This window comes from Sus scrofa, chromosome 3 (assembly GCF_054392235.1).
Source record: "Sus scrofa isolate SSC_HxYL_T2T_F1_AM1 chromosome 3, Sscrofa_HxYL_maternal_Yorkshire_Landrace_v2.0, whole genome shotgun sequence".
In the NCBI taxonomy this organism is placed as follows: Eukaryota; Metazoa; Chordata; class Mammalia; order Artiodactyla; family Suidae; genus Sus; species Sus scrofa.
In genome coordinates, this window is record NC_139385.1 from 83083477 (window position 1) to 83106287 (window position 22811).

Below are 22811 nucleotides of genomic sequence, written 5' to 3' on the forward strand. Positions count from 1 at the left end.
CACGGTCCCAAGGCTTTCCTGGCCCAGGGGAGCTCCAAAACTGAGGCCGAAACTCAGTGGGACCAGGGCTCCCTTTTTTCGCTACCACGAAAAGCCTCACATGTAAGGGGCTGGAGATGAAAGTTTTCTGGCCTCTGCATTTCCCTCACTCAGGTGTTCAAGCTTGTCAGGGAACCTTGGGGTTGAATGAATGAATTCATTTGCGGGAGAAAGCTCACCTTTTAAAAAGGCTTCCCCAGACCCTGGGAATCCTAATGACCTTTCCCCATCATCTTTTTGTGTGTGTGTCTTTTTTTTTTTTTTTTTTGTCTTTTCTAGGGCCACACTTGTGGCGTATGGAGGTTCCCAGGCTAGGGGTCTAATCAGAGCTGTAGCCACCGGCCTATGCCACAGCCACGGCAACTCAGGATCCGAGTCACATCTGCGACCTACACCACAGCACACAGCAATCCTGGACCCTTAACCCACTGAGCGAGGCCAGGGATCGAACCCGCAACCTCATGGTTCCTAGTCAGATTCATTAACCACTGAGCCACGATGGAAACTCCCCCCTTCATCTTCCTTTCCTTCCTCGCCTCCATCCCTCCTGCAGCGGTTTAAACCTCTGGGACACAGCCATGTGCTAGGCCATAGCTTTGAGAGCCCTCGGTCTGAATGTTTCTGTCTTAAGAGGCCCACGGCTTCTGGGAGAGAAGGCCTAGGCCCTCCTCAAAGGAAAAGAGGCCCGTAGCAGACAAATATACAAAGTAGAGCAGAAATCATAAACACATTTTATTTCTAAATAATTTGAAAACCACTGGCCTTGTAGCAAATTGGAATATATTTCCAGAATCGACTCAAAGAGATTTTTTTTTTTTTACAGCAACATATGAAAAATGTCATTTAAATATCCACCAGCAGCTGCACCACATGTTGGGCTCTTAGGAAAACACGTTCATTCTTTTCATCAAAGTCCTTTGATTAATGTTCCACTTTTCTTTGACACTTTTTCCATAGTTTGGGGGGGAAAAAAAATCAAAGGCTGTACTATTATCTGGAAGAAAATTAAACCGATAAGATTTAATGTCTGCTATATTCTACAGTCACGGCAAAAAATATCGTTTAGGCCTTGGGCCAAATGCAAATGAACATTAAGCAGAGGGTACATCCCTATGCGAGGTTTTTGGGAGGGGTGAGGCTGGGGCAGATGGGGGAGCAGAAAGAACTGGGAAATGGTGGGGAGGGGCTGGCGTGAAGGTTTGGGGGCCAGAGGAGGGGAGGTCTGTGCCAAAGAGATTTTCCTGCCTGCGAGCCCCAGAGCGGAGCAGCGGCAGGGTGGGGAGCCAGTGCCTCCCACCTGCAGCAGGGTCTCCGGTGATGCTGGGATTTTGTGAATGGGACACACCGAGGGAGACAGCTGCGTTGCCCTAATAGAAGAGAGAGCAGGGCAGGAAAGAGGAAAGCAGAGAGAGGAGAGACCGCGCCAGTAGGAAGGCTGGGCAGATGGAGCGAGGGGAAATCGCAGCGTGTCTGGCACGGCAGCTGATGCCATAATTTAAAGGTCAACTCAGTAGAAAAGGGAGAGAAAAAAGGGGGAGGGGGTGGTGTTGAAAAGACCGCCTCCGCAGTCTGGCACTTAGCCCCTCCCATTCCTGGGCAGCCCTGCTTGGCCTTTGCTCTTGAGTCGATGTCCCCTGAGTTCTGGTGTCCCGCTGTTTGTACCTCTCAGCCCTGTGATGGGGGCCCTGGAGGCTGCAGGCCTAGCTCTGCCCCTTGCCTCCTTGTTTCTTCATCAGCCAGAAAATCTCCCCAAACCTTAGTTTCTTCATTCATAAAGTGAGGACGATAAAACCCCAACTCACCCAGTTTATTGTAAAAGTTAAATTGTATAAGGGCATAAAGACTGGAAAAATACATTAAAAAGACGCAAATCTTTCTGGGCTTCTCTAAAGGAGGTGGCTTGAATTACCTTTGAGAAAAGAGTGTCCCTTTGTTCTAGGAAAACCCACCTTTTGGGCAAATAAAAACGCGTAGCCATGCTTTGTCCAGAGGCACCTTCTGTCCTCGGAGACAACTGGTCACCCCGTAGACTGAGTGCTGTGAGGATGACATCTGCTCACTTTGTGCTTTTCTCATTGTCCTGCACCAGCCTACTTCCTACATGAGTGTATCTTTTAGCAGAATCTCCCTCTCTCTCCTCTCTCCCGCAACTGGCTGAGTTGCTTCTTAGGGAGGAATGTTACTTTTCTCTGCATGGATTTGAGCTGCCTTGTGCCTATAAATTATGGCAAGTTCTTGAGGCGCTATGGAGGTTTGTGTTGGAATGGTTTTTTGCTGGAGGGCTGAAGAGGAAACCCCAAGGGCTGAGGGAAAGACGTGCAGGCATGGGTTTCAGCTCAGGCTGGAGGAGGCTGTATCGTGTAACTGGACAGGTCCACAGACTTCCTGCTATGGTGCTACTGAAGGAGGAAGAGCCCAAACTGAACCAACGTGATACTCCCTACTGGGGCCATGGGACAAGCCCTCGCTGCCTGTTGGCTGTATGGGACAGAATACAGGACGTGATGGGGTCTGGAGAGCATTCCTGTGCCCCCAGGCCTGAGCATGCTGGGACAGCTCCAGATGCTGGCCTCAAGGACCCTGGAGTCCCACTGGCCTCTTCCATGATCCCCAGCTGTTTGATGATTATAATTTAAAGTCACAGCCTAGACTCTGCTGTACAGAAGAGCCACCTCCTCTCCACCTGCCGAGACATGGCTTTGAAAGGCTTTGTCTGGAATAATGGTTATGGCCATGGTGGTAAGGCTGGTGATGGGGAAGATGGAGGCTCCCTCCTCAGAGCCCCCCTCACTGGGGCTGCAGGTGGCCGTGTTCCAAGCCAAGACACTTGGGAAGTGCTCCCTCTTCCCCTGGTCTCTTGGGTATGATGAAGGCCTCCTCTCCTTTGGAGCCACAGTGACCAGGACACTTCAGCCCAGGGCAGTTTTGCTCCTAGGCCTAGCTGAATGGTTAGATGGTGAAAGGGGCGCCAGCCTGATGGAAGGCGGAGAAGACACTGCCTTGCTTCCTGCCTTTCCTCCGTCTCTCCCCAGTCCGTGGTCCCGTCTTCCCTGCAATGAAGGCTGAGCCTCTGTTAGAAGGTGAGGGCTTCTTGGCACAGAGAGGCTCAGGTCTAGGCTGAGCTCTTCGCAGGCTGGTTCTGGATATGCCAGGACTTGGCTGGGTGGGGTGAGCATGTTCAGAAAGAGGTGTCCAAAGAGGATTACTGCAGGGAAAGGGGGATGGGCCTTGACCTTATGCCCGGTGGGCAGCAAGCAAACTCTAACTCAGGGCCCTTTGCCAACCAGCTGCAGGGCTAGCACAGGGAGCCCCTGCCAAGTGAGGAAGCTCCCTTTGTCCACTTGTGGGCTGTGAGAGAACCCCTGGGAAAGCGGAACGCCTTCGTGCTGACCACCAGGGGGCTCTGGGGGACCCTGTGAGAGCTGGTTCCAGAGGAGACCTTTCAGTGACCCTGGCCTGGCCTGGCCTGGCCTGGAGCCCCAGAGCAAAGGACAGAACCTGAAATCAACTAGCAGACAGGGAGCTCGCTACCACCGCAGGTATGTGATGCAAGCTGAACGAGTCGTCTTCCAATAGGGGAATTTCCTTCTCATGAGAAAGTCTGACATGGACCCCACCCTTGCTCCAAGATCCTGTTGACATGGCCCAGGCAAACCGACACTGTGTTCTCATTAACTGATCCGCACACACAGCACCCTGCTGCCAGCCATCCAAGGGACAGCGAAGGTGAAAACCAACCAAGCCCGTGAGAGACAAACACAAGTTTCATTCATCGTCTCAATCTAGCCAAATGTAGCTGTTGGCAGTCCCTTGCAGATAATTAGAGAGACAGCTCACATTTGCCTAAAATAACGAAAGAATTAAAGGAATAAAACCTTTAGTTCCCACCCTTAGTTCCCAGGCAAGGGAAACCTGGGGGTCATGATATGTCAACACATCATAAACTCAAGAGGAGCCTGTGGGCAGAGACAGCATCTCCCTGGTTGGGACAGAGGCTTCCTCAGGGCAAGGCCTCTGTCCCCTACCTGACACCATCTTCCAAATTAGTCCAGGAAACTCTCTGAGGCTATTTGAGGGAGCTGATGGGTCCCTCTCTTGGGAGCCTGCCTGGGTTCCTGGGATGGGTTCTGGGCTGGAACTTGGCACCCCTGCTGTGGTCCAGATGAGAGGCAGCCTGTGACAGCCCCCAGCTCCCAGAAGCATCTGGTCCCTCTCAGCAGCCCTGCCCCTAAGGCTACAGTGTCTGTGGCTGCCGGCCCTTCTCTGGGCAGCATTTTCAAGAGCCAGATGCTCCTGGGACAGGAGACATCTCTCTGCAGGGAGACCATGTGCCACCCACCTCCAGCCCCTGCCTCCTTTCCAGAGTGAGCAGGTCCCCGGCGTCCCCAGTGCCAGCTGTAGTCGCTTCTCCATGCCACTCTTGGCTCCATTTCTTCCAGCCTCTTGGCCCAGGCGCCAGGCCTGTTCTGGGCACTGGGGATGCGGGAGCCAGCTGCCCTCCATGAACTGCATATTCGGGGTGCTGACCGCCTCGAGGATCCGCTAGGGCTTTGCTTTCCAGAGACCTGTCCCAGGTCACGGATCCTGGCAGAGACTAGAGGCTGTGGCTGAGGGCAGACTGTTGGGACAAGGAGGGACAATCAGAATCAGGCTTGCCTGGTACTGGGCTCCCAGACTATTGGGAGTATCAGCCAGGAAGCTGGGAGGCAAGAGAAAGGACGCATCAGCGGCCAGGCTGGGCTCTGGGCTTCTAGTCTCTGGGAGTCTAGGCATATTGACCAAACTCATACTGAACTAAGTGTTCCAGTTCCACATCTGGGTTCTAGCCCAGAGACTTCGGCCCTCCCTCCCCCCTGTTTCCTCCTCTGAAAATCATAATAAACACCCCACCTCCATCCTGCCCCCTTACAGGGGTGTAGTGTGGAGCACATGATATCTAAAGGCTGCCACGAAGGTAAAAGAGTCTCTTCTCCAGCTCACACTTACATACCGGTAGGACGGGGAGCTCACTACCTCTCAGGAGGATGCTGAGTGTGTGGAGCTGATGTCTCCACTGAGCAGCTCACAGGAAGCACACTGGAAAACCAGAGAATAAAGGTTAATGCAGCACAAAGCTTCGGCTGAAGACTGGCTCCCACAACTTGAGACCGTGAGTGGGTAGAGTACAGACCCCAGCAAGCCAGAGGGTGGAAACTTCCCTGAGCAACTCCCGCCGCCCCGTGCCAACACCTTCTGGCCTTGCCCTGCTCTATCCTGACCCGGTGGCCTCTGCAGGTCTGCTAAGTTCTGGGGCCCTGTCACCCATTCTGAAGGTGACACGTCTGAGAAGCTGAATGGATTCAGCTTATGGGTAATGGCTGTGCCCTGAGCTGTCCCAAGGAGGCTGAGGGACACCTGTCCCGACACAGGAGACAAAGCCCTGAGACTGGGGCAGTCTCCCTGTCCCCTGGAGGAGGAGCTCCCTGGGAGTGAGGGCATACGGGGCAGCCTGGGATGAGAAGCAGGCTGCAAAGGAAGGCAGCTGGTTCAGACCCGTGGCAGGAAGTCGCAACCAAGATTCATCCTGGAAAAATGCAACTAATGCTGCACAGCTGGGGCCCACTAATCAGAAACACAGGCCCAGAGGTGGCAGCAGGGACAGGCCCAGAGGGCAAGGCCGGCAGCGAGGTGATAACTGGCAGCAAGTTCTAGGTCCGTCTCCCCACCCTCTCGGGCTGCCGTTTGGAGACAGAGGTTGTCCCACTGTGATCTGGAAGGGGGAGCCTCTCAGCCCCGGCCCTGTCTGCCTGGAGCAGGGGTGCATGGCTCATCCACAGCCCTAACGTCGGCTTAAACAATAGCTGAAGCCTTGGCCCAGTCTCCTGCAGATGGAGTCGGGCTTTGACCTTTACATCTTCCCTTCCCTGGTGACAGCGCCCCTAAAGCTTTGAGGCATGTCTCCCTTCCCTCAGCACAGCCTGCCATCACAAGAGGTTCAAGATGAGCCTTTGCGCCCTCCCTGGGCTCCCCTCGGTCTGGGTACAGGCCCTGTCACCTGGGAAAGACATGAAAGGAAAGGATGCTAGGGCTGAGGTTACAGGGGGCAAGATGAAGGACTGGGCTGGCATGGAACCCCTGAAAGTGCTATTTCTGTGAGTTCAGGAAGCATTTATTAAGCTCCTGCTGTTACGTGCATGCCAGGCACTGGGCTACAAGGTAAATGTTTTTTTGGTTTTTGTTTTTTGTGGTTTGGTGTTTTTTGTTTGTTTGTTTGTTTGTTTTTGCTTTTTAGGGCCACACCTGCAGCATATGGAAGTTCCAGGGTCGAATCAGAGCTGTAGCTGCTAGCCTTCACCACAGCCACAGCTACGCAGGATCCTTAACCTACTGAGCAGGGCCAAGTATCAAACCGGCAGCTTCATGGATACTAGTCAGGTTGATAACGTGCTGAGCCGCAGCGGAAACTCCCAAGTGTTTGCATTCTCTGTCCTCAGTAGGTTCATAGTCTAGTTGGAGAGAAAAACAAGGAAAGAGGAGTTTTCACTAGAGTTAAGGGAAGTCATAGAAGAGCCCCCGGGAACTGAGGGCTGGCAGAGTGGCACCCACACCTGCCCAGGAACCAGAGACAGGGCGGCCCGCTGGGATCCTCCATGACCCCAGGGGGCTCTAACCGGCTCTCATTCCCCCTCCACTCCCCTTTCCAGAGCTTTCCTTCTGCCCTCAGCCATGTCTGCCTCTGGGCAAGCCCTCAAGGCCACAGCCTGGGGAGAGAGGATGGAGCGCCGTCCACAGGGGAGAAGAGGCCGGCCCTGCACACCCTCAGCCCAGAGGCTGCCCCCTCTGAAGGGATCTTGCAGACCCTATGCTCACCCACCCTCAGCCCCTCCTCTGCCCCAGACCCTGCCTGCTCCACATGCCATCACAGCGGCCTTAGGAGATGGGAGAAGCTGCCTGGCCCAACGGAACCCATGCCAGCAGCCCCTCCATACATAATCAGCTTCTGCTGGAGCACTTCCGGGGTGCCAACCCCAAGGTCTGAAGGCATCCAGGAGCACTTCTAACAGCTCTAAAGTAGCTAAAGGGCTTCCCTGCCCTGCAGGGGCCAGAATCCACCTCCCTGAATCCTCCAGCCTTGGGTTCCCATGCTGGGCTCTGGGGCCTCATAGAAAAAATCCTGAAGAACACAGCTAACGTGGCTCTTGCTACCTGGGAACCAGGCTGCCCATGGACCCTTCCCAGCCCCGCTGCCACAGGGAACTCCAACTCGCCCCCGGCTCCTGGGGCTTCCCACTGCCCTTGACCTAACCCTTCACACCTCCCTCCCTGGGGCCCAGACAAATCCTCTGCTGCAGCCCCAGGTCATGGGGCCCCAGGTGTCGGTGCAGGTGACAGCACAGTCTTCAGATCAGCATCAGGCCCTTCAGCTTGTCTCAGGCTGGAATTCACTGGTGGCTCATCCTGTTGGTAGCACTCTTTCTTTTCCCACTCAAAGTGTCTACTGGAGACACCACTAAGAGCTGGCTGCGTCCCTCCCCATGGCGCCAGGCTGCACCTGCAGAGCTGGCTCAGAGGTGTAAGGCTCGGTGTCTGGCAGCCCCTCCCAAGTCACAGAGAGCATGGGAGAGGTGAGGTGGGGGCTGGGGTCTGGGGGGTCTGGGCTGGGGGTTTGAGAGTTGGATGTTGAAGAGATGGGCAGGATGGAGGGGGAATCTGGAGGGCGTGTGCAGGGAAGAGGGAGCTGGGCATGGCCCTGGGGAGCTTGAATGGAAGCAGGGGTCAGAGGTTGGGAGCAGGAAAGGCGATGAGGAACCACGGGAGCTGGGAGCTGCCGTGTTGGAGGTTTCCTTACTGCCTGAGTGTCTGCCATGGAATTTCCCGGCCTAATAAAGAAGAATTTAAATAGACCACAAGTTGCTTAATGTTGACTGTATAAATAATCCAAATCCCCAGATCCCTTTGTTCCAAAGCTATTTGTGTCAAGAAAAGGGGGGGAGTGGGACAGGATCCGACAGAAGCCACCGTCCCAGATCTCAGGATTTGGGGACTCTGTGTTCTCCTCCACCAGGGCCCCAGGGAGCAGGGGTTGAGGCCTGAGAGGGGGAGATTCGGGTTTCCCAGCTCAGCCTTCCGTTTGAGAGCGTGCACACCCAGGCATTAATCCCCACCCCCTCACAGGCTCACGTTCATGCATGTACATGCACACGTGGACACACGCTCAGTCCCGGGCACTTGTGCGTGTATACAGTGGCGGGCCCACGCAGGCTGACTCAAGTGCACTGGGGAACACAGGTACCCGTGTACACACCCAACAAGCAAGGCTCAGACCTGGGGCCGGTCCTGCCACACCCATCTATGCTGGGGCCTCAGAGAGGAGGAGGCACAGCCATCCCATAAGGTCAGGACCAGGGGCCAGCCTGGAAGTTCCTAGCCCCTTAGTGCTCAATAGGCATGTTGGTAGGAGAGAACTGGTATCACCCAATCTGTGGGTGGAGGGAGAGAGTCGAGAGGAGGGGTAGGGAGGGGAGGGGAGGGATGAGAGAAGAGACGCAAAAAGGTGCCACACGGCTGCTCTGTAGCTATTTCTGCCTGGGCGGAGTAGAGATAATTATTTCTAATTTCCTTCTCGAATGCCCTCCTGGGCACACTCAAGCACACATCACACCAAGCAGTGAAGGCTGGGAGGGGGTGGGAGGGGGATGGCCTGGCCTTCCTGTTCCAGTCCTCATGTTGCCTGGTTCCTGAGCCCTAGACCTTCCGAGTGCCCTAAACCATGCTCAGACTAGCAGGGTAATTGCCATCTCTGTACTCAACCCTGAACCCTGCACGGCCCAATAGATGTCCCGGGAAATGAGTGGAAAGGGACTGGCTGAAGACCAAGCCCACTGCATGGGGACGTTATGGGAGCAGGATTACAGCTCCTGTCCCAAGAAGCCGCAATTTGATTCCATGCTAAGAATTAGAGAACAACCAGCCAATGAGAAGGAACCACTCCAGATAACCCAGGATATATCACCGGCCGGGAATAACGAAAGAGCTTCAAAACCCAAGGTTCTGAGTACAGAGGAAGAAAAGCCTTGGGGGCTTGAACTTTGGGGCTGTTCAGTCAGTAATTCAACCATCCCTTCATCAAATATCTACTGAGTACCTGCAAGCACCATGCAGGACCCTGTCTTCATAGAAGTGTGAGCAAGTGTGTGTGCACGTGTGTGTGCGTGCAACTGGGTTTAGGAATTACTCCCCCACCTGTCACACACAAACCCAGACAAGAACAGGATCCCAAGGCACACCCTCAGTCCCAGCCCCAGTGGCCTCCCTTCTGGGCCAGCAGGTCCTGTAACTCCTTCCCTTGAACCAGTGTTGGCTCCTGGATCTGAGGGGCACAGGGAATTGGGGTGGGAGGGGTCCCTACACCTTTGCAGCCCCTGACCAACTTTTCACAGGTCCATTATGCCCAATAACCATAGTGCATATTCCCTGCAGCTTTATTTCCTGCAAAGCCCCAGCCCAATGCTTCCTCTCAGGCAGGGGCTCCAGGAACAATAAGGCAGGTCTGCTCACAGCTTCTTCTCCATGCTGGGTGGGGGCTCGAGGCTTCGGGCCGCCAGCAGATGGTGTTCATCTCTAGGCTGCCTAGGAGATGGACAGGAAGGGAAGCGGGGCTGTCCACATGCCCAGAATCTCTGGGCTGTCACCAGGTCCCCTTGATCCTCCTTCCAAGAAAGAAGGCGGAAAAACGTGTCTTTCCGGGCCCTAATCCTCTCCACATGGGCGGGCACCACGGAGAGCCAGGGCCCTGCTGCAGGCATGCAGGAGCCCGCCATCCCTCCATCCAAGGAGCCCTCCCCCCAGGACCTGCAGGTATATGATTGCAGAGGCTTCTGCCTCCCTTTTGGAGCCTCCACACTGCCTACCTCCTGCTCTCGGCCTGCCCTCTGCCTAGCAGCCCTCTACAATTTCTGCCCAAGGGAGCCTCAGGCAGTGCCAGCTGATAGACACCTGGGTGGAAGGAGCCAGGCAAAAAGTGGTCTGTCCCGAGCTGAGGCAGCCACCCGCACTTGAAGTCTTCCCAAGGGCATCACAGCTAAAAAGGCCCAGGAAAGCTTCTCGGGGGTGTGAGACCTTTACCAAACTATGTGGTGCCTCAAGAGGGGCCTGTCCGCATTCTTGGATGCTCAGAGCAGGTTCCCAGGTGGTCTTCTTCTCAGCAGTGAATGCCCCTGGGCTAGTTCCCCATGAGGAGCTCAAGTCAGGGGGTGTGGAAGATCCCCCAGGATGGAGCTGGATGGTCAGTAGGGGGGTCGGGGATCCTTGGGAGGAAGGCCACCTAGGGACCTCCACCTCTAAACCAAAGCCAAGTCCCTCCCAGCCAGAATCCCATGAAAGGCGGCTTTGCGTGACCAATGTTATAGCTCTGTCTGTCTTGCTATGGCACAAAGGACCCTGTGCCATCCCCACAGGCTGTGGTTTCCCATCCTTGGCTCTTGCCATTGATCCAGGCCATGTGGGCCCCAACCCCAACCCCCCATGGCCTGGTGTTAGTGGGTGTCTGAGGACACAAAGCCAGCGTGACAAAAACAGACAGTGGGATGTGGGCTGGACCCGCAGCTGGAGCTCCTGGCAGCTCCAGAGTGGGAAAGAGCTCACATCCCAGCCCCTCTAAGTCACCGGGGGCCTGCCCTCAATGCCAGGCGGGCCTGCCCTCTCCAGCCCGGACCAAGGGCAGGAAGGAGCTGCCGGAGCTGGGAGACCAGGAGGGCTCAGCCCTCCTTTGATCTCGGGCATCAAAGGCCAGGAAATGCAATCAGCTCTGAGGAGCACTTGCTGTCTGGCCGCCCCCAGCAGGCACAGACCCAGACCCCCTCCCCACTCTCACAGGGGCCAGCCAGAGCCCCAGCAGGCTGGCTGAGGGCCCTGGGCGGGAGGCTGGAAAGGCTACCCCTAGCGCCAACCAACTCAATGGCATCTCTGAATAAGGGCTAATTCTGCCCACCTAATTCCCTTTGCAACCCCCCCACCTCGTTTCTCTGTTTCCCTCCACAACCACCCCCACCCCAGCCGCCCCAGACTTTTATTGTCCCAGACATTCGCGTGAAAACAGAAACTTTGCGCTCTGGGCTCCATCTGCTCCTGCTTATTTCTCACTTGGCGCTGTAATCCTTGGTCACACATGCCCGTTCCCCAACCCCCACCAGGCTGCCCTCAGAGTCGGGGACTTGTGGGCTTTCTGGTCCCTGGTGCAGGTTGGTGCATCCTGAGGGAGTGGCCTGCTCGTCAGACCCCTCCCCGGCCACACCGTGGTCCTGGACACTGGGATTAGAAGCTGACACCCAGGCTGGACTCTGGAGCCTGGAGATTAACAGGCCTCCCCCCAATCCCCCCAACCCCCCCTACCCCCGCCCTGTGCCCCCCTGGGCCTCAGAGGCAAAGAAAAACACCCCTCCCCTCAGAGCCCTGGGAAGAATTTAGGGAGGCCCAGAAGGCCAACAGCGTCTTGTGTGCGAAGCCCAGAGTCTGCAAGTCCCAGGATCTCCCGCCCTGAAGGGCCCTCAGGCCCAGGATCCCCAAGTCACAAGCTGGAGTAAATGCCATCTTGTGTTGCTTATAGGAATTAAATTGGATAGTACAAAGAAAACAGGGTCATTAAAGAAATGAATAAATAAGTAAGCCTCTCAGGGGGCATTTACTATGCGGCAGGCCCTTTTACAAGAATTTTACACGTGACCTCATTTTTACAAACAGAGTCTTGACGACTCAGGTAGATGCTACTGTCATCCTCTTTACACAGGGGGGAAACCGAGGCACAGCCAGATTAAGGAACTCATTCCAGGTCCCACTCTTGGTAAGAGGGACAGAGCCCTGCTTCCTCCAAACTCTCAAACGACTGGTGGCCCTCACACCTCTGAATCCTTGCTCAGGCTTCGCTCTAGAAGGCCTCTTCCCTCCCATCTTTTGAAGCCCACGTCCATCTCCCATGAGGCCTACATACTCGTATCCCCATTTTATTTTATTTATTTTATTGTTTTTGTTAGGGCCGCACCCGCAGCATATGGAGGCTCCCAGGCTTGGGGTCTAATCAGAGCTGTTGCTGCCGGCCTATGCCAGAGCCACAGCAACGCCAGGTCTGAGCCGCGTCTGTGACCCACACCACAGCTCACGGCAACGCCAAATCAACCCACTGAGTGAGGCCAGGGATTGAACCCGCAATCCTAGTTGGATTCATTTCTACTGTGCCACGACAGGAATTCCTTATTCCCATTTTAAAGATGAGGAAACCAAGGAGTTCCCGTCGTGGCTCAGTGGTTAACGAATCAGATAGTATCCATGAGGACATGGGTTTGATCCCTGGCCTCACTCAGTGGGTTAAGGATCCAGCGTTACTGTGAGCTGCAGCGTAGGTCGTGGACTCGGCTCAGATCCTGCATTGCTGTGGCTGTGGTGTAGGCTGGCAGCTGTAGCTCCGATTTGATCCCTGGCCTGGGAACTTTCATATGCCATGGATTTGGCCCTAAAAAAGAAAAAAAAAATGAGGACACTAAAACCCAGCAGTACTGTATTTCCAATGAGCGCTTCCAGGGAGCAGTGCCATCTAGAACTGAACCTTTGCTTATCTGAAAATGAAAAACTTCTTTTTGTTGGAGATTTTTCCATTCCAAGGTGATGCCCTCAGACACCAAGGGAGCAGGCCAGGAGCCAGATCAGTCGGTCAGCACGTGGGCTGGCCGGGCAGCCCAGCCCTGTGGGTAGGGGTCAGCCTTGGTGGGGGTGGGTGGCAACTCTTTCCTCTGAAGACCACACCTCGGGCCAGTGGCCAGCCAGTCTCTGCCCCTCAGTTTCTGGCAGCTTCTCTACCCAAGCAGCACTTCGACTGTGCCCAGCTGCACATCAGATCAGCAAAGCCAAACTTGGGGGCTCTCTTTGGGGCTGTGCTGTCATGCTGAGAAGACCGGCCCAACCGAATGGACTTGGTGAGAGGGCGACAGACCCCTGGACCGGGAGAAAGTAAGCTGGGGTCTTACATCTGGCTCCGTTTGCGCAGGCACAAGTCATCTGGCCTCTCTGGGCCTCAATGTTCCATTATGTGAAATAGAAAGGGGGGCTCACTGAGCCCTGAATACTCTTCCAGCCAAGCCTGGATGAAAAGAGAGAATAATTGCAAATAGACCGACAGACCTGGACCGGCACGAGGGCAGGCACGAAGGCTAGGAATGTGTGCTCGCAGAGGAGTTGCAGCAGTTACCACAAACAAAGAGCAGCGGCTCCTGGAGGGCTTCCTGGGGGAGGTGAGCAGTGCACCCACCCGGATCTTCGAGGAGGTGACAGCAACTGACTCTGCAATGTGTCACTGGCAGGGGCCCCGCCCAGCAGAGCCTGGGGAGCTGGTGAGGGCCTGGTGTGCTATGACAGAGGCAGGGAGGGGGCCGCCAGCCCCACAGGAAGCCCCAGCTTGTTGTTGGGTAACTTCTCCTCCTGTTTTCTGGGAACAAGCTATTTGGGGAAGAGGGGGAGGGAGACCTTAAAGGCTTCCAGATGGGGGGCCCTTCTGCCCAGGCCTGCTGCCGTGCCGCCACAAAGTCTGTGCAGCGCTTTCTAAGAATCCCAGCAAATGTTAGCCGGGGTGGCTCTGGGGAGGTCCTCCGAGCCATTCCCCTGCCTCTGTGCTTCCCACTCTCCTGGAGCTCAGAAGAGGCCCTATCTCATCTGTTCCTATGATTCTTTCTTATTAAAAGGTTGCAGAGACAGAGAGTTGGGACCATCTGTGTCGCCCACTTCCTTCTCTGCATCTTGACCTCCCCTCTGTCCGCTTCATCGGGACCAGTTTGCCCTGAAGGCAGGGGTGGCAGGGAAGGGCCTGCTCCTTCCCAAACCAGGGGACACCATTGGAAGTTCAAGAGAGAGGAGAAAACAGAACACCCAAGGGACCTCTGTGGCAAGGAGGGCTGGGGGCTGGGGTGGAGGCGGGAAGGAAGAAAGGAGAGGGGGGGTTAGGGTCCTTGAGGGCTGGCTGGGGGTGGGCTCCCATACCTCTTCTGTTGTTCCCTGGGGTTACTTCCTGGGGAAAGCCAGGCAGTGCCCATGCTCAGGGACAGCCCCCCTCCTGGCCTCTGTCCCCTCTCACCATCCTGGCTCCAATCGTCCCTCCTCACTCCCCATCAGCCCCTCCCTGAGCTGAGGTGATGAGCACATGCCGCCCCATCCTGGGCAACTGACCTCATCTGGGCTGCCCCGTACATGGCCCTGGAGAGATTCGAGAAGGATCCACACAGGGTTCGGCGCCCCCATGGAGTCCCTACTCCTCTCTGTCCTGCTTGGGATTCACTGACCAGGCTCCAGGTGGTGGGACAGGGTGGGGTGGAGTGGAAAAGGGAACTTTTGAGAAGGAAAAGGGCATTTGAGAAGAGGACGCCACACCTGGAAACAAGGACAGTGGCTCTTCTGGGTTCCAGCCTCGGGGAGGGAGGAAGGCAGCCCCCAGGCCCGGCTGTGGTAATGGGCCAGCTGGGCTCAAGGAAGAGTGCACGCCAATCCATCAGGACTCTGGGTATCTCAGAAAGAGCAGTAGGTTTGCCCCCAGGCCCGTCCCCCTCCCCCCGGACTGTTACACTACAGGCCTCTGGGAGTTCCTGTCTTGGCTCAGTGGTTAATGAACCCAACTAGTAACCAAGAGGTTTCGGGTTCCATCCCTAGCCTTGCTCAGTGGGTTGAGGATCCGGCATTGCTGTGAGCTGTGGTGTAGGTCACAGACGTGGCTTAGATCTGGTGTTGCTGTGGCTGTGGCGTAGGCTGGAGGCTACAGCTCTGATTAGACCGCTAGCCTGGGAACCTCCATATGCCGTGGGTATGGCCCTGGGGGGAAAAAAAAGGCAAAGACATTACAGGCCTCCGATGAGGAGGTGTTTTTCTTAGTCAATCAGAAACACGTGAAGCGCACACCCCGGGGGTGAGGGACTGGGGGGCAGACAGCAGCCAGAGGCAACCTCCCTGGGCAGGGCAACCAGCCCTGGACCCCGCTGGGGACACTGAGTCCCACCCATGGGGCTTCCACGTGTCTGGAGTCAATGGAGGCAATACTCACCGGCCCTGCCTTGGCCCTCCCTCTCCCCGAGAGCCCAGAAAGATCTGAAACTTCCCGAGCAGAAGCGAGCATGAGGGAAGGGCTAGGCACACACCCACCCTTGGAGAGGACCCAGCCCAAGCAGCCCAGGGAGGCCACTCTGGAACCAATGAGGGGTGCTCTCGAGCACCACGGGGGCTGGATTGGTGTGGAGGAGGTGTAGGGCGAGGGGGCTCATGCAGAATGAGAAGAATCTGGCTGCACCACAGGCCCCCACCAGGCTGTAGCCCTTCCCAACAGGATATTCCTGTCCAGACCAGGGCCTGGTCTTGGCTGACAGCAGCTGGAGGTGGAAGGAGCCAGAGGGGTCTGGGTGTGTGTGTTACCAGCCTCTGCTCTCAGTTCCCCTTGTGAGGCCTCCCTGGGCCTCGCCACAGGCAGCAAATGCTCCCTCAGCATGCCCCCGCAGCCCCAGGCCATCCTTCCCTTTGCTTCCGCTGCTGCGCCCACCTCTGTGGACCCTCCCCCAGAGAGGTCCTCAGGCTTCTGGTGCCAGCCCTTCCCCGGGGCTCTCCCTCTGTCCCTTCTGCTTGCAGGCTTCTTGGCCTCTCAGCCTAGCAGGAGCCATCTGCTCCGTCTCCCTCATCGAACTCCTGACTCCTCCACTCTTACTAGTTCAATCCTTCCTGCCCTGAACCCCTACTCTGTCTCTGCCTTCTTTGTGCTCCCCGGTCTCAGTTGCCTCTTCTCCAACAAGAGTTGGGATGGCAGAAACTCCCAACCCCAGCCGGCTGGGAGGGATGCTTTGAGTTCTGGAGGCAGGCAATTGGAGGGACAAATGTATGCAGATGGCTATGCAAACGGGGCGTCTCCAGGATTTACGGGTGGCCCCCATTCCAAGGGAGGAGGTGGGACGGTGGAAGGGAGCATTTCAATGAGGCGGCCTCAGCCCGGCTGGCCCACTAAATCCTGGCCGGTGTCAGCGCCGTAAAGCACCGTGATGAAGGGCAGGCGGCCCGCGGAGGGGACGCTGATTTACAGTCGCTGGAGTCTCCTCCCCGCGGCCGCGCAGGCAAGCGCCGCGGGACAGGGACGAGGAAGGATTTATGTCTCCTGCCTCCCCACCCCAGCGGCGGGCCGTCGGGAAGGCGGCGGAAGGTGACTTTCACCTTCAGAGGCAGTGGGACGGGGGCAGAGCAACCTGCATTTCCATCCGCGGTGGGCGACCGGGCGGGGTGAGGGGTGTGGCGGACCGGGGCTTCCAGCCCGGGCCCTGCCCTGCCCTTCTCACCTTGGGCTCTGCAGGGGGCGGCCTTTGGGCGCTAACACGGCCCCCTTCACCCAGCCCCCGAACCCCAACTGTCACCTTCTTCCTTAGGGTTCTATCTTGTGTCTGGCCGATTCCTCGGGACTTGACAAGGGTCAGCACTGGGAAGACTGGAGGAAAGTGGGTTAGTCGGGCTGCCTTTCCTTCAATGATCAGCGCTTTCCTGAGGTCTCACTCCCTCTCAGGCTGGAAAGGGGAAGAACAGTACCTGATGATCTCTTTGGGGGAGGCCAGAAAGCAGAGGTGGAGCTCCCTCCTCTTCACCTGGCTGAAAGGTGCCTTCTCTCCCTTCCAGCCGCCCCCTCCTACAGCCAGGCCAGCAGGTAGAAGTCCTGGGGTGGGGTGGGGGGTGCAGGAGGGACACAGGGAACTGCACCCCTTACTCACTTGAAGCCAGGCTGAAAGCCACGTGTCACTGGTAAATTGCAGTTCGGAAAGGTAACCCTGCTTCTCCAGTGACTCACCAGAGTCTCTCAGAAATGACTCATGCGTCCCCCAACCAGGAAGTCCTACTGTGTGCCCTGGCTGAGGCATGAAAGACAGAAGGCTCAGAAGCCAAATGCTCCACGGGGTGGTTAGTGGGACCACTCAGACCCCAGCTCTGAAGGCCTCTGCCTCCCAGTCCACCTCAGCCTCTCCATCAATAAAGTTTACGTGTCCTGTTCTCAGAATTAAAGGAGCCTGGCCAGAAGGGCCCTCAGGTAAAGAAAGGCTCCTTTTCAGGATGTAAACACATAAATCGAAAGGCCGGTTCCGTTGAATTATTTGTCTACTGAGCTCTGTGTTTGGAGCTCAGGCTGTCTCCCTTGAGTTCGTTTTAAGCAAATGGGCCCCCGCCTTCTGCATGTCTGGGCCAGAGTGAGCAGCACAGGGTCCTGCCCCTTAAGGAGATGCTTCTCTGACCAAAGGCTTCACCTCAGAAACCCAGAGACATTTCAGATCGTGCCAGGGTCCTCTGACTTTGTCTCTAGCTTCTCAGCCTCTCCTTGCTGTAAACAGCAAGACTCTGGCCCTGTTTCCTGAGGATCCCAGCTATTCTATGCCTCTGTCTCCCTCCAAAGACCAAATCCAGTTACCACAAGTGCTGCTGCCTCCAGCCCATCTTCGTGCCACTGGGTTCTTTCCAAAAACCAGACTTTGAATTTAAGTACACTTCTCTATGACTCAATACAAATACCAAACTCTGAAGACATTTCCCCTGGTTGGGATCTGAGCTAGAGATTGGTACCCAAGTTCTCAGAGATTCAAAGGAGTAGGTGATGGAGGGAAGGGGAAGCCACCAGAGCAAGGGAAAGGGGTGGGGGTGAGGAGGAGAGGTCAACACACACAGGACCCCCCTGACAAACACACTCACCTCTTTTTTCGACTTCATCTGTTCAGCATGCTTTTTGTTGAGAATTGGTGGGTCAAACAGAATCACTGAGAGTCAGCGTGCAGTTTGCGTGCTGCCCAAGGCTCCGTGTCTAGGGAAGAATAGCATCAGAATGCAGCTCCCTGCATCCTGGCCCGGGGCTGCATCTACCTGGAAATGGGGCCCTTTTACCTAATTCACGCAAAGACATGTATAGACCAACAGGAGTCCTGATGCCACTCACTGCGAAAACACAGCTACATCCATTACGTCATTTAATCTCAACAAAAGAAGGTATGGTATCCCCATTTTCCGGGTGAGCACGTGGAAGCATGGCAAGGTTCAAGAACTTGCCCAAAGTCGCAGGGCCAATAACCAAAGGAGGGGAGACTCAAACAGCCCCAAACCCTGTCTCCCTTCTCAGCTTCCTCTCCACTTGCACGCTCACCTCTAATGCTCCCTTTCCTTGGGCTGCTGTAACCCACGTGACCTCAGCCCTCATTGAAGACAACTCACGAACCATGCGTTGACAAATTGGCAGAACGACCAGTACTGGCACACATTGCTGGAGGGAACGTGACCTGGGACAACGAGTTTGAAAAACTATCTGTAAGTTTGTTCCAGAATTAACGCTATACCTACTCTATGATTCAGCCATTCCACTCCTAGACATATGCCCGAGAGAAATGAAACAGCATGTCTATATAAAGACTCTTGCATGAATGGGGCTGGGCAGAAAGGAAGGGAGGGCTAAGCCAGGACAGGAGGGCCAGGGGAGATCAGCCCACCCCTGGGCTGCCTCACTTTGCTCCAGTCCTCCTCAATCCAAGTCAAAAGCTACTGGGAACTCCAGGCCATCATTGTGGGGGCCAAGCCACAGGGGGTCTAGGCAGTGCTCAGGGGGCCTGTTAGTGACTGCGCCCCAACTCTGACCTTTCCATTGATGCAAGGTGGGGTCCCTGCTAGTGGGAAGAGCTGGGCTGGGCTGGTCTAGGAGATGGGGCGGTAAGGATGGAGGAGAGGGAGGAGTGGCCCAGGCCCAAGGGAAGAGCAGCACCGCCAAGCATTGGGCAGACAGTGGAACCGAGCCCAGCTGAGAAGAGAGGTTAGGCGCCCACAAAGTGGGTATGAGCCAGAGGGCCAGAGCACGCCAGCTCTGCGATTGCCCAAAGATTCAGCACTTGTACTTGAGCTGCTTGTTACAGGCTCCAGACTGGCTAAAGGACAGAGTCTGACTGGATTTGTCCCGTGGATGAGTGGCACCAAGCATCCAGGCTGAAAGTTTCAGGGAGCTGCTGCGTGGGTTTTGGGGGTGGGCAGATGAGGGCCTGACTTTCTTCCTAGCAAGGCCACTCGCCACCTCTGCCCCTGCATTGGTCATGGACAGCAGTACCAGCCTGTGAGCCTGGGGTTAGCCCATTCCTGGCTCTGAGTCACAAGACGGGCCTAGGGGGACAGTGGGCACCCCCTTCCCCTGCTGGCAACCAGGATCTGCATATCTGGCAGCCAGGGGTGGGCAGAGCTAAAGTACCCCCAAGAACATCTGGAGATAGCCTGGTCCTCACCCAGCCACTTTCTGCCTGTACCTCTAGTTCCCTACTTTCATTTCTACTCCCTGATGGGAGGGAAACCTCAAACCTTCTGCTCTCAGGCTGCCACCCCAGCCTCTGCCCTTTCCCCCCAGGACTCCACCCTGGTTGTCCTTTATCCCACCTTGGCATCAGCCAGCCAGGATGGAAGGCCAGGCCACCCATAGCTCAAAGAGAAAAGACAGTGCCACTTGGGCTGCCAGGCATCCTTAAACTGGTATAAGCCCCAAAGAAGAGGGTGGGGGGCAGATCTGAAGCTGGAGGGAACACAGATTCCTCACTCCCAGCCCCACGGTCATGATCAGTTTAAAGATATACCCTGGATTTTGGGAACCTCTCTGTCATTTGAAGTATAAAAATGTGTTCCCAAGTCAATTAGGAAAGCTTTCTTCTCACCACCCCTCCTTCTGATGACCTAGGTCAGCACATGCATGTGGAGGGGGGAAGGGGGCACCTGCTCATTTGTCGGTTCTGCTGAGGGAGCACAGTGCAGCAGGACTCCTTGCTGTGGCCAAGAAATTGCCCTGCCACCCCCACCCCCATCTTGCAGCTCTTCTGTTATCCTGTCCTAGGGCTTGTGTGCCAGTCACCACACCTCCCAGGCTCAAAATGGACCATTCTTGGCTCTGGCTTGCAGGGGCTTTTCCCCCTTTGTTTTTAAAAGCAATTTCTCTCCCTGTCCAGATCGCCTCACTTCTGCCGCCCAGCTCAAGCCTTCGCAACTTCCACTCTGGACTCCTATGGTCCACCCCCCTGAGGTCTGCCTGCCTCCCTGCCCCCACCCCAGTCCTCCCCCCACCCCCAGCATAGCTTCTCAGAAGAACCTGATGGAGAAGATGGATGTGACCCCACCATTGCGGCAGAGTTGTGTGCAGAGCCTGCCCCAGGCGCAGGCTGGGACCCAGAGTTGCTCAGCGCTTCTAAGGGGGCAGGGAACAGGAAGAGGACTAGAACTCCGCTGGGGGACAATGGTGTGCTCGGTGGCCAGATGACCTGGGAAAAGGCTCAGAGGCTGGATTTCACAGTTTTCTGGGCCCTGACCACACTTACCTATAGTGCGGGTTGAGGATCTTGTGGCCGTATATGGTGCAAAGGCCATGCAGACTGACTTCCCCAACGAAGGGAATGTACACAAACTCAAGAGACTGAGTCAGAGAAACTCGACGGAGCTGTTTAAAGGACATCCCCAGAGACTCAGTCTGTTTCATCCTCAGTTCTACGAGGTGGCCCTCCAGCACCTTCCGCTTCTCCACTCCAGGTAGCAGTGCCAGGCCCTCGACACCATCCTGCCCGGGAGAAGAAATCCTTGCCAGTAACACACTTGATTTCACTCTCCCTCCCTTCCTGCTAGTGCTTCGCTCTCTCAGAAATACAGCAAATGTTTCTGTGAAGCTCATTGGCTATGACTGGGTTAAATAGCCATCTCTGAACCAATCACTGAGGCCAGGAGAATGTGCCCCTCTCATTGGCTCAGGCCAGGCCACATGCTCCACCCTTGCACATATAGGTAGAGATTAGGTACCAAGGACACTGTAGCCAAGAGCACAGAGGATGGACCCAGGGCTGGAGAGGCACCTGTCCTGAACCTAATGTGGGCAAGACAGTCACCTGAGATTTACTTCAAAGCAAATAACAAGTCACCTTGAAAAGCAAGACTCTGGGAGAAAATCATGGGCCCTTAGCTTCTCCCAACTTCCCTTCTCCTGATTTATTTTTCTGTATTACCAAGGCTGGAATGAGAGAGCTTTAGCTCTCAACAGTGCAACTTTCATCCATCTATGGGATATTTGATTGTGTATGTTTCATTGGGTATGTGTTGTTGGTGGTTTCATCTTCCTTTGGAATGTCGGGAGATTTTGGGATTAAAAGCCCTTCCTTCCAAACAGTAAACAGTCATAGCCAAGAAACACACAACGTGATGTTGACACTGAACCCAGTGAGTGTGGCTCCGGGAGGCCAAAGCACCTCCTGCAGTCCACAGCCAATGTGCATGTGGAAGGGAATGGGGCCGGGACTTTGGGCACCTGTTATGCCCAAGACCAGAGCCAGCCCCTCTCTCCCAAGAAAGAGCTACAGCCCCAGCCTCTGGCACTTGTAGGGACAGACAGAAATGGGTGGGGGAATCTGGAAGGGTCTCAGGCCTCCAAGTCCACAAATCATGCTGTTTTAATGTAAATGGCAATTGCCAAGAGTACAGCATGTTTTCCTGCGTCAGCAGCTCAGTGACTAATGCCCCAAGATAAATGGCTTTGTTTTGCCTTGTTTAGAGTGATTCTATAACCTTTCCCTCCTTTCTGCAGAGGGGACTCCCCAGAACCCTCCCGAGTGCATCCAGCACTAAGGGAGCCTGGGGTTCAGGGCATCCCATGGGATTGCAGTCACTCGATGTGCGGTGAGAGGCAGGGGGAAGGTGAGAACCTGGGCTGAATGGGTCTGAAGCGGATCCACCATCAGTCTTTAGCCAATGACTCTCAAGGAGCTGAGAACAAGCACTACCTTCCAGCCAGACTGGAACTGGGATTGGAGGGAGGCTCCAGAGTACCTGGCACTATTGGGGAGATATCTGGGGCAAGAGGGACAAGGGCGACAAGAATGGCGATTAGGACAAGGAGAGGTTACACTGCCATCTTGTCTTATTTAGCCACCTGGACTTTTTGTTCGTTTGTTTGTTTATTTTTAACCAGTGAAGACTCTGGATTTTGAAAGAAGAACTGGCCATGGACCCAGACCCGGGTGAATCACAGCCCTAGAACTTACTGGTTGTGACATCTTGAATGGTACCACCCCATTTTATAGATGGGGAAAATGAGGCTTAGATGAGCTAAGCACTTTGTCCAAAGTCACACATCTAGCTCATGGCAGCATTCAAACTAAAACCAGAACCATCTAGCTTGGCAATTGGGGAAATCTGTCTCCCCAGGTGCCTACCGATGTGTGAAACACTAGCTCCTCACTCTTCCAGAAATGTGTCCTTGCCTTGTCACCATGCAAATCCTATGGTTTTTCACTTGCATCCTTCTGCTTTCTGAACACACTTCCCAGTCTCCTTGTGGTTGTTGGACTGTGCACTGTGTGGCATTTCCAGGCCAGAGCATTTCATTGTCCATAGGAAGCCCCCTTGCCCTTTGTCACAGCAAATAGCACTGTTCTAAAGAGGCCATTCCGTCAGCCTGGATCCCACATTAGGGAGATGTGGTCACACATCCAGCTAACAATGGACACTGGAGCATGAGTGAGAGATAAATTTTCATAGCTTTTTTTTTTTTTTTTTTTTTTTTTGTCTTTTCTATGGCTGCACTCACAGCATATGGAGGTTCCCAGACTAGGGGTCAAATCGGAGCTGTAGCCACCGGCCTAAGCCAGAGCCACAGCAAACGCTGGATCCGAGCCATGTCTGTGACCTACACCACAGCTCACAGCAATGCCTGATCCTTAACCCACTGAGCAAGGCCAGGGATCAAACCTGCAACCTCA

At 55.3% G+C, this 22811-nt stretch overlaps 1 long non-coding RNA gene across 2 annotated transcripts; it reads right to left on the reverse strand.

The window, feature by feature from the left end:
• Window positions 1–758: 758 nt before the first annotated feature.
• LOC146404735 (uncharacterized) lies at window positions 759–20683 on the reverse strand. 2 transcript variants are annotated; one of them, XR_014842606.1, is made up of 5 exons: window positions 20388–20683; window positions 17752–17860; window positions 6319–6524; window positions 5030–5115; window positions 759–4657 (listed from the first exon to the last, which is right to left on the reverse strand). It is a non-coding gene; the product is annotated as an uncharacterized LOC146404735 (long non-coding RNA). The 2 variants fall into 2 exon arrangements; XR_014842605.1 differs by lacking the exons at window positions 17752–17860; window positions 20388–20683 and adding an exon at window positions 13189–13362.
• Window positions 20684–22811: the final 2128 nt, after the last annotated feature.